This window comes from Lontra canadensis, unplaced genomic scaffold, assembly GCF_010015895.1.
Source record: "Lontra canadensis isolate GAN:19392208 unplaced genomic scaffold, GSC_riverotter_1.0 scaffold68, whole genome shotgun sequence".
Lineage (NCBI taxonomy): Eukaryota > Metazoa > Chordata > Mammalia > Carnivora > Mustelidae > Lontra > Lontra canadensis.
Window position 1 is genome coordinate 3516769 of NW_022631062.1, and position 10439 is coordinate 3527207.

The following is a 10439-nucleotide window of genomic DNA, read 5'->3' on the forward strand; positions in this document are numbered from 1 at the left end:
TTGTCTTATTTCTTTTTTTTAAAAGATTTTATTTATTTGACAGAGAGAAACATAGCAAGAGAGGGAACACAAGCAGGGGGGAGTGGGAGAGGGAGAAGCAGGCCTCCCGCTGAGCAGGCATCCCAGGACCCTGGGACCACAACCTGAGCCGAAGGCAGACACTTAAAGACTGAGCCACCCAGGCGCCCCATTTGTCTTATTTCAAGCCACTAAGTGTTTGGTAATTTGTTACAGTAACAACAGGAAATAAATACGTGGCGTACCACAGAGAAGGCAGCAACAGTGTAGGTCCAGGAATTTAACAAATTTACTGGTCTTAACCACTGCTGGTTTCACAGGTCCAGACAATACAGTATCCAAGCCCATCTTAATAGGATACATTTTATAAAGTTTTATAAAGTTAAAAAAAAATGGGAGTGCCTGTCTGGGTCAGTTTGAAGAGCATATGACTCTTGATCTCGGGGTTGTGAGATGGAGCCACACGTTAGGTATAGAGAGTACTAAAAAAATAATAAGAAATAAAATGAAGTTGAAAAGAAAAGAAGAAAACATGACGTACTTGCAGACCAACCCTCTTCTATTGCCTTAAAACTGCATCTTATTGCAAGTGACTAGAGCATTATTGAAAGAGGTGGAAGAAACAAGCCTGCTGTTAGAACCTTGGCAGAAAGAGTTGAAACCTCTCGCTCTTTTCTAGCCCAGAATGTGAGAGGAAGAATGCTATGTCCAGGAGGATGTAAGAGTGCCCTCGTGCAGGAATGTATGCAGAGGGCAACAGGAAGAGACTGAGTATCTAGTCCCCCTCCTGTTACCAAGGGGCATAGCAGAGTGACCAACTAGGTGACTGCCTTTCCATGTTCAGAGAGCTAGCTGAAGAGCAGTACTTCCTTAAGATTTATTGTACGTGGAAATCAGCTGGGGATTTTGCTGAGTTGAGGATTCCGATTCTGTAGGTCTGCAGTAGAGCCCCTGATATTCTGCATTTCTAAGAAGTTCATAGATGTTGCTGACATTGTTGCTCCAAGGATCACATTTGAATAGCTATGGCAAGGAGTTACTTAATGAGAATTCAAACTTGTATACTGGGCATGGGACTCTATGCTTTTCTATGCTTTTGTGTTGTAGAGGAATACCCAAGTTCAAATTCGAGTCTGCCACCTATTTTGTGACCTCAGCCTTTTGAGGCTTGTTTCTCTTATTTGTTGAACAGGAACAAAAGCACGTACCTTATAGGATGTTCATGAGAACGGAATAGTTATTGTATGTGTGATATTTGGTAAGGGCTCAATAATTGTTAGTTAACTAGGAACCAACCACAGTTGCTAGTATTCCAAGAAGACTCAGAAGTTCTGGCTACATACCACCAAACTATCTAGAAGAAAAATTTTATCAGCCTTCCAGATGGCTGTCGACATGATGCCAAGCATCCAAATGTTTGGACTGCATTCAAAACCTACTCGACAAGCATCTTTCTCCTTTCGGATGGGTGTTTTGGCCTCAAGAAGACCGAGTGAGGGGGTTTTATGTAGAAAGATGTTATCTATCTAACTTCACTGGCTCTTTTGTATACTTTGGAGCAGCTTACAGACACATTGGAAAACAGTAATGCATACAACATGGATAATCTCAATTTTCAGAAAGCCTTTGATACTGTTCCATCTAATGGGCTGCTTAAACCCAAGACAGCAGGGATTCTTGATGGAACCCTGGGAAAAAGGAGAAACTGGCTAGAGAACAAAACAAAAAGTTTAGAATGAGACAGAATGGAAAATAGATAGAAGATGGGGTTATATTCAAAGAGCAGGGGAAGAGGTCCAGATGTTACTGTTGTGACTGTGACATAGGTTGGTGTGCAAGGCTGAGCCTATGGGAAAAATGGCAAGGAGGACCGCAGTTCTCCCATACACGCGCACCCAGCTTGATGGTGATGTAAACTTTTTATGACAATCTCTTAACATTAGAAGGGCCATGTGTTAGTTAGGCTAGAAAGACTGTTAAGGACACTAAAAATGGTATGAAACTAGTTCTGATTTAAGAATAAAAATATCCAGATGCAGCACATTTATATATATTTAAAGGAATTTAAAGGAATATATATTCCTTTAAAGCAGCGGTTCTCAGGGTGCTTGGGTGGCTCAGTAGGTTAAGTGTCTGCCTTCGGCTCAGGTCATGATCCCAGGGTCCTGGAATGGAGCCTCACATTGGGACCCCTCCCTCTGCCTCTCTCCCCACTTGTTCTCTCTCTTTCTCTCTCTCTCTCCTCAATAAATAAAATCTTAAAAAAAAGGTTCTCAACTGGGGTCAATTTTTGCCCCCCCCTGCCCCCAGAGGATATTTGGTGATGTCTGGAGACATTTTTGGTTGTCCCATCTTGGAGGTGGGCGGTGTGACTGGGAAGAGGCCATGGATGCTGCTGAATGTCCTACAGTGCATAGGACAGCCCATGAACAGAGTTTGGCAGCCCCAGATGTCAACACTGCTAAATTTGAGAAACCCTGTTCTAAATCATTGTACCCTGAAGTGTGAACAGGAGGGAAAACTTCATAGGGTAAGAACATTCTATAGAAAACACTTGTCTAAAAAAATAACGATCATTTGTAGAATGAAGTATTCATTATTGCTAAACTATAATGTGGTGATCTAAAACTAGAAACAGGAGCAAGGAGGAGAGGCAGGAGAACAACAGAAATTTGAGCAGGAAACGAAAACAGAGGACCAAGACTTTTAACCTCTGCTGTGAACTTTTGTGTCCCCCTCAACCCCTTTTCCTCATGAGTCTTCTGCTCAATTCACTTCAAATGAATTGGCCTGGAGCTTGCTATAGAACAGGATCCATAAAAAACATCTGTTCCAGTCTGGCACCCAGATGTTTGAGTCTGCATTTGCCAGCTAGTCACTTTTCAGACAGCATTTTCTTTTAGAGAAAAAAGGTCCAGTGAGAGAATGAGGGATGGTAGTTGAAATAAGGAAAGAATTCCAAAACTTTAAAAAATGTATGAAATTGCTTATCTTCCTTTTCTCCCTGAAAGTCAGAGAAGTAATACTTCTTACTGGGTTTTCCTAGAAGTACATTAAAAATAAAAACAGCCTAGCTTTTGATAACTACATTCTAGGAAGTTGTGGTATACCTGGTATAGTTTCAGGGGTTCTGGAGTGGCCGCAGGTCCTGTTGTCCACCCTACTTCTTGTCATTTCACAATAATAGCTACTCTCTTCAGAAGTTTAGCCTTGTATTAGGGCACAAACTTTCTATTCAAGGCTCCTTTTTTTTCTTTTAAAGATTTTTTTTTATTTGAGAGAGAGGACAAGGGGGAAAGGAGCAGGGGGAGAAGGAGAAGCAGAGTCCCCACTGAGCAGGGACCCCGACTTGGGGCTCGATCCCAGGACCCCGGGATCATGACCTGAGCCGAAAGTAGAAGCTTAACTGACTGAGCCACCCAGGAGCCCCTCAAACTTCCTTCTTAAGCAACTTAGTTGATTCCATTTATTAGTTTATATGGAAGATGAACCAGAATGGAACGCAGGTCAGAAATTAATCCCAAGGAGAAAAGAAATCTGGCTGAGATTAGTAGCAGTAAAAGCTGCGTTAGTTTGCATTGTCCTCAAAATTGAGCCTTGTTTGTAGGAAGGCAGGGCCATGAGTCATTTAGAATTCCCTCTAATTTAGGGGCGCCTGGGTGGCTCAGTGGGTTAAGTCGCTGCCTTCGGCTCAGGTCATGATCTCGGGGTCCTGGGATCGAGTCCCGCATGGGGCTCTTTGCTCGGCAGGGAGCCTGCTTCCCTCTCTCTCTCTGCCTGCCTCTCCATCTACTTGTGATCTCTCTCTGTCAAATAAATTAAAAAAAAATCTTAAAAAAAAAGAATTCCCTCTAATTTAATGGAAAGCAAAATGTACCTGTGATGGGTCCTTGGCTGTCAAAATGGCACTTATTGATCTCTGGCTAATTCCACTCAGGAGATTGTAATATACAGCCCAGGAACCTGGTCTGGTCTCCTAAAACGAAAGGGTTCATCAGGAAATTCATGAGTTATGTTGAATAATGTCATGCTAGTGCCGGGGACCCTTGAAGCAGCTTGAACAGGACTCTGCTACTAAGCTCATTTATATGCACAAATATTCTCACAGATGGTATTGTGTTTCAGCACCATTGCCAACATTCTTAGTTGGATCGTTTAAAAAAATTAATTGATAGAATTCTGTAAATTAATCAATTTAGTTTTTAAATTGATTTGTGAGATGTGTGTGTGTATGTTAACATACACGTGCACACGCTGCATACGTGAACAGAGGAATTTGAGCACATTTTCATCTCTTTGTTCATATTCTGTTTTTTTTTTAAGATTTTATTTATTTATTTGACAGAGATCACAAGTAGGTAGAGAGGAGGAAGCAGCCTCCCTGCTGAGCAGAGAGCCCTATGCGGGGCTCAATCCCAGGACTCTGGGATCATGACCTGATCCGAAGGCAGAGGCTTTAACCCACTGGGCCACCCAGGTGCCCCATGTTCATATTCTATTTTATAGTTTGTGAGGGTGTTAATGAATTTAAAGGTCTGTATTTGATATCAGGTAGGGCCAGGTATACTTTTTTTTTTTTTTCAGTCCTTACCTGTAGATCCTAGCTCATGACTGAAAAATCTGTATCTTTGTTTACAAATTGATAGGAGCAAGAAGACAATGGTGAATCAGTGCCACTACTTACCCTCATCTGATCCCTTGGTGACAGGGGTCAGTAAGAGCATTTCTGTACACAAGGGGGAGGACATTTTATATATATTTAACATACCAGAAAGGGTTCTCAAAGGAGATAGATGGTCACCGTGAGTTTCTAACATTGAGCAGCCAGTGGCTCATCTAGGTGCTAGTCTGTCTTGTAACTTTATTTAGGTGCTAGTCTGTCTTGTAACTGCTGCGTGTAGTTTTATCAAAACGGTAGAAGTGAGATTGTGGTGTCCCGAGTATAATGACTGTTCCTCACTGGCTTTCTAAATACCAGTGGTTTGTTCGGAAATCTGTTTTGCATATGCTTTGGGGCCGTTTTCAATTACCTGTAAGGCTTTACTTACCTTCGAGGCTTTATTTACCTGCAAATGCTTAAAGGAGTAATGAATAACATGGATAACGTGGAAACATCACAAATAGAAGCTGCTCAGTTCACATTACATTTCAGTGATACGTCATCATCACCATAAAGCATCATAGAAGTTTCATTATGTGAAGACAACAGTTAACTTTCCACATATAAGGGATTGACTCATGATTTAGAGCCAACTATTCAAAGGAAATATAGAATATAGAGAAAACACACAAGAATGAAAAAGAACTATAGATTTCAGGCAGCTTAATAAGGAAGATTAAAATTTCTTGGAAGATTAAATATTTTATGCCATGTTCTTTACCTACAAATAGTACTTTTGTAAATGTGCTATTATCCCTAACCCTTATAAAGTTTTTGGAAGTTGACTTATTTTGCTTAGCATAATACCCTCTAGTTCAGTCAGGGAAAGACAGTTGTCATGTGATTTCATTCATATGTAGAATTTAAGAAACAAAACAGGTTCATAGGGGAAAGGAGGGAAAAGTAAAATCAGACAGAATGAGAGAGGGAGACAAACCATAAGAGACTCTTAACTATGGGGAACAACCTGCGGGTTCCTGAAGAGGAGGAGGCTGGGGGCCTGGGGTAACTGGGTGATGGGCATTAGGGAGGGCACTTGATGTAATGAGCATTGGATGTTATATGAAACTGATGGATCACTAAACTCTACCTTTGAAACTAATAATGTACTATATGTTAATTGATTGAATTTAAATAAAATTTTAAAAAATTTTGAAGTTGATGCATATGTTTTATGGAGGAAAATATCAGGGACCTATACCTGGATCATCCTCTAACATAGTGTACTCTGAGATAAAATCAAATTTGGTGCATCAGTATTACCAAGCAACTACCATGCGTGAAATTCTGACATTAGAGGACACAAAGGTGCCTAAGGAAGAGTCTCTACCCTCAAGGAAATGACGTTAATGATGGCAAGAAGACATAGACTTGAATAAGTTAGATGGTAAAAATGTTTTACTTATACACCAAGACATTAATGGAAGATGTGTCATCACTGACAGGTACACCCAGTACTGCTGTGCTGGGCAGAATAATGGCTCCCCAAAGATGTCTGCCTCCTAATCCCTGGAACCTGTCAATATGGTTCCTTGCATGACAAATCATACTTGGTGAATGTGATTATGTTAAGGCTCTTGGGACAGATCATCTTGGATGATCTGGGTGGCTCTAGTGTTGTCACAAGTATTTTAAAAAAAATTATTTGAGGGAGAGAGAGAGCATGTCTATGGGTAGGTTGGGGGTAGAGGGAGAGAGAATTTCAGGAAGACTCCCTGCTGAGTGCAGAGCTAGATTCAGGGTTCGATCCCACGAACCTGAGATCATGACCTGAGTGGAAACCAAGACTCGGATGCTCAACTGACTGAGGCACCCAGGTGCTCCACAAGAGTCTTTCAAAGATGGAGGAAGGAGGATCAGAAGCAGAAAAGGAGATAGAAGGAGGGAAGCTGATCAGAGTAAGGCAGGGCCACAAATCAAGGAACTCTGATGGCTTCTAGAACCCGGAAGAGGCAAACAAATTCTCCCCTAGAGCCTCTAGAAAGAAGGAGAGAAGTCCTGCTGACACCATTTTGGACTTCTGAGCTCCACAACTGTATGATAATTTTGTGTTATATCACTGAATTTGCGGTAATTTGTGATGGCAGTCATGGGAAGCTAATGTACTTGCTATCAGAATCCACCTCATGTCAGTGGACTCCAAAGTCACAGCTGTCAGAGGGGGAAATGAGACTAAATTAGTATTTTGTCATCCCAAATCATACCCTTCACTGATGGAATATGTAAATATGCTGTCTTTCTAGAAGAAGACCGGAACAGAGGAAAAGTAGCAGAAGCTCAGAGGGGATGCGATGGGAGGCACTGCTTGGTTTATTTCTCTGGGCCTCTCCTGGAATGAAGATGGTAGGATTTTCAGGTCTTCTCCAGTTTTAACTCTGTACGAGGTGAAGTGAAGCCAGGGAGGATTGTCGCCAAGTCTACCGAAGTCATCGATTCTACCAACACTGGTTCGATAGGTTTGATTTTCAGTAACGAGCAAAAGTTTTTACAGGTTTTTTTTTCTTTTACCCAAACAGATGTTCCCATTCTCAGCTAAAACTGGGTCTCATGGCACAGATAATTTTTTCTAATTATCCTTATATGAAAATTTTAGTTTATTTTTTCTTTTTTGCAAAATAATACTCTGAATGTTTTTTTCCAAAAATTGCACCAAGATAAAGCAAAGCTCTAGTTGATGCGGGCTGTTGTTCAGGCGTTAGCAGTACTGCCCTCACTGGGCTCTCATTGAACAGTAGTGCAACCCCAAGAAAAGGATGGTTCAATAGTAATCTCAATGTATAGAAAACATTGGCATTGAGATAGGGGTGGACATGAAGGATCAAAGTAGAGGTGCTAATCTAAGCAATGGCACAGTGAGGGCAGCAAGTTCCTCCCTGTGAATGAAGCATCTTTTTTTGGCTGAAATCCACGAGAAGAAGACAAGAGTGGTTATTATCCTAAGCTCCATGAAAAGAAAATAAATAGGAAAGTCCCTTAAGAGTGTGAAACCACTTGGTGTTCAAAGACATCTATTTTTGTTTTTAATTGCTGTCTCAGGGATGGCTAAGTGACATGGGCTTCTCATTTCTTAGAGGTCACAGGAGGCTCTAACTTCAAGACAGAAAGATAACAAATAAAAGGAACTCTATGCACATATGAAATGCCAGATATCCTAGTGGTGTTGTAAGATCCAAATGGAATACCTCCATAATGACACAGGGGCAGTTTTCACCAGGGAAGCTGGCCGTGATGGGGATTCTGTGTGAGATGACAGGGAAAGTAAAAAGAACACAAGATACACGCCCCCCCGGCCTCTTTGACGAGAGAGAAATTAAAACAAAAATGATCTATATAGGAATATTGTGGAAGAGAAGAAGACCACCTCAAGAACTGAGGTGAGGTCATCCAAGATGCCACCTTAGCTCCCAAATCAATTCCACACTGTAGCTGAGATCTTTCCTGTGCTTCCCAGTTACAGTAATGGTAACTGCTTAAAAAAACAAACCAATCCCTGTTTTAAGTCTCCCCTGTCTAGCTGTCACAGTCTTCCTGGGGAAGGTAGATCGACAGATGAGAAAATCAAGGCTTAAGCTATTTGCTCAAGATCTCTGACTGACCACAGAACCATGATCAACCCTAAATCTGTCTGGTTCCAAAGTCCATGTTTGCAAGTCCCCCCACTACACAAAAATTAAATTTACACACGCCTACAAGAATATTTCCTGGAGGGGCGCCTGGGTGGCTCAGTGGGTTAAAGCCCCTGCCTTCGGTTCAGGTCATGGTCTCAGGGTCCCGGGATCGAGTCCCACATTGCGCTCTGTTCAGCGGGGAGCCTGCTTTCTCCTCTTTCTCTCTGCCTGCCTCTCTGCCTACTTGTGATCTCGATCAAATAAATACAATCTTTAAAAAAAAAAATATTTCCTGGGTATATCTCTGCTGTTATCCCTGCAGTTATCGTCGCCTCTCCTGTCCATCCTCCCAGCTATACTTCTATTGATTGTATATTAGAGCTCACCGTTTTGTCTGTTCCTTAGCCCCTGTTGAGCAACTGTGCCTGTCTTTGCCCTTCTGCCATGTAATTTGGTCTTCTCTTTACATCTCTCTTCTAGTTCACAACTCTCTGGTCAGCTGTGTCTACTGTTGAGCTCATTTACTGAATCCTTTATTTTAATGATCAAATATGATTCATCACTCCTTGTTACTGCTCATGGTATTTGATTTCCTCACATGCTTTGTAAAGTTTATCTGTGAGCTCATCTTTAGAAAGAACGATCTCCTGTAGGGATCCATTACTCAGCCTATTACTTGCTTTTTTCATGGTTGTCTTTGTTGGGGCTCTACAGGGTTTGAGGTTTCAAGAGGGAACATTAGTCTCACTGCCCCACTTTTCTTTACTGTGTGGAGACAGAAACAAAAGACACCCAGCATGCTAGGCAGTGGATCTCCTTCACAGTCCTCATGACGGAAGGCCATGCATGGGACAGTTTGTGGGCTAGACCAGAAGTCTGAAAACTATGGTCAGTGGGCCAAATCCTGCCTGCTGCCTGTTTTCACAAGGCCTGTGAGCTAAGAATGGTTGTGGCATTGTTAAATGGTTGAAAAACAGACAAATAGAGATGCCTCCGGGCTCAGTCAGTGAAGCGTTTGCCTTTGGCTTAGGTCACAATCCTGGAGTCCTGGGATGGAGTCTCGCATTGGGCTCCTTGCTCAGCAGGGAGCCTGCTTCTCCCTCTGCCTGCTGCTCCCCTGCTTGTGCTTGCTGTCTCTCTCTCTCTGACAAATAAATAAAATCTTAAAGAAAAAATACAAATAATATTTCATGACGTGAAAATGACATGAAATTCAAATTTCAGTGTCCATAAACAAAGATTTATTGGAACATACCATGCCCATTTGTGTACATATAGTCTGTGGCTGCTCTCATCCTACAGAAGCAGAGTTGAGTAATTGCAACACAGACCATATGGTCCACAAAACCTATAATATTTATTATCTGGCCCTTTACAGAAAAAATTTGCTGGGCTAGATCATCTAATTGAAATAGTTTCTGTTTGAAAGTGAAAGTATACCCCACAGCTGTGTGTCAAAATTCTCCACTGATATAAAGAAAACCTCCAAGCATATGAGATAAAAAAGGACTGTGATTTTCAGTCCTTAAGATATCAAGGAAATACTTCAAACTCCTCCAGTTTTAATAGAAGGCACAGCATAGGGAATCTAGTGACTAGTACTGTTGTAGCGCTGTATGGTGACAGATGGTAGCACAGTGTAACAGAGAGAGAAGTTGAATCACTGTGTTGTACACCTGACACTAATGTAGCGTTATGTGTCAGCTCTCCTAAAAAAAAAATTTTTTTTTTTTTTTAAAACAAAGATCCCCCAGTTTTACAAACTCGCCCGTCATTTTCTTCTCTGGAAAACATGCCACTCCTTACTGTGACCACCAGATGGCGAGCACAATGATGGGTCAAACGTTCCTCAACATTCACATACAGAGATACCTTAGGCGTAATTTGGAAAGATGAAACTTGGGGCCCTTGGGTGCCTCAGGTGCTTGAGCATCTGCCTTCAGCTCAGGTCATGATCCCAGCGTCCTGGGATCAAGCCCAGTGTCGGGCTCCCCGCTCAGCAGAGAGCTTGCTTCTCCTTCCTGTGCTGCTCCCGTTTATGCTCTGTCAGATAAATAAAGTATTTTAGGGGTGCCTGGGTGGCTCAGTGGGTTAAGCCACTGCCTTCAGCTCAGGTCATGATCTCAGGGTCCTGGGATCGAGCCCCACATCAG

General features: G+C 42.0%; 1 non-coding gene across 1 annotated transcript; it reads right to left on the reverse strand.

The window, feature by feature from the left end:
- Positions 1 to 7311: 7311 nt before the first annotated feature.
- LOC116880856 lies at positions 7312 to 7436 on the reverse strand. The gene has a single exon (XR_004385289.1). It is a non-coding gene; the product is annotated as a U4atac minor spliceosomal RNA (small nuclear RNA).
- Positions 7437 to 10439: the final 3003 nt, after the last annotated feature.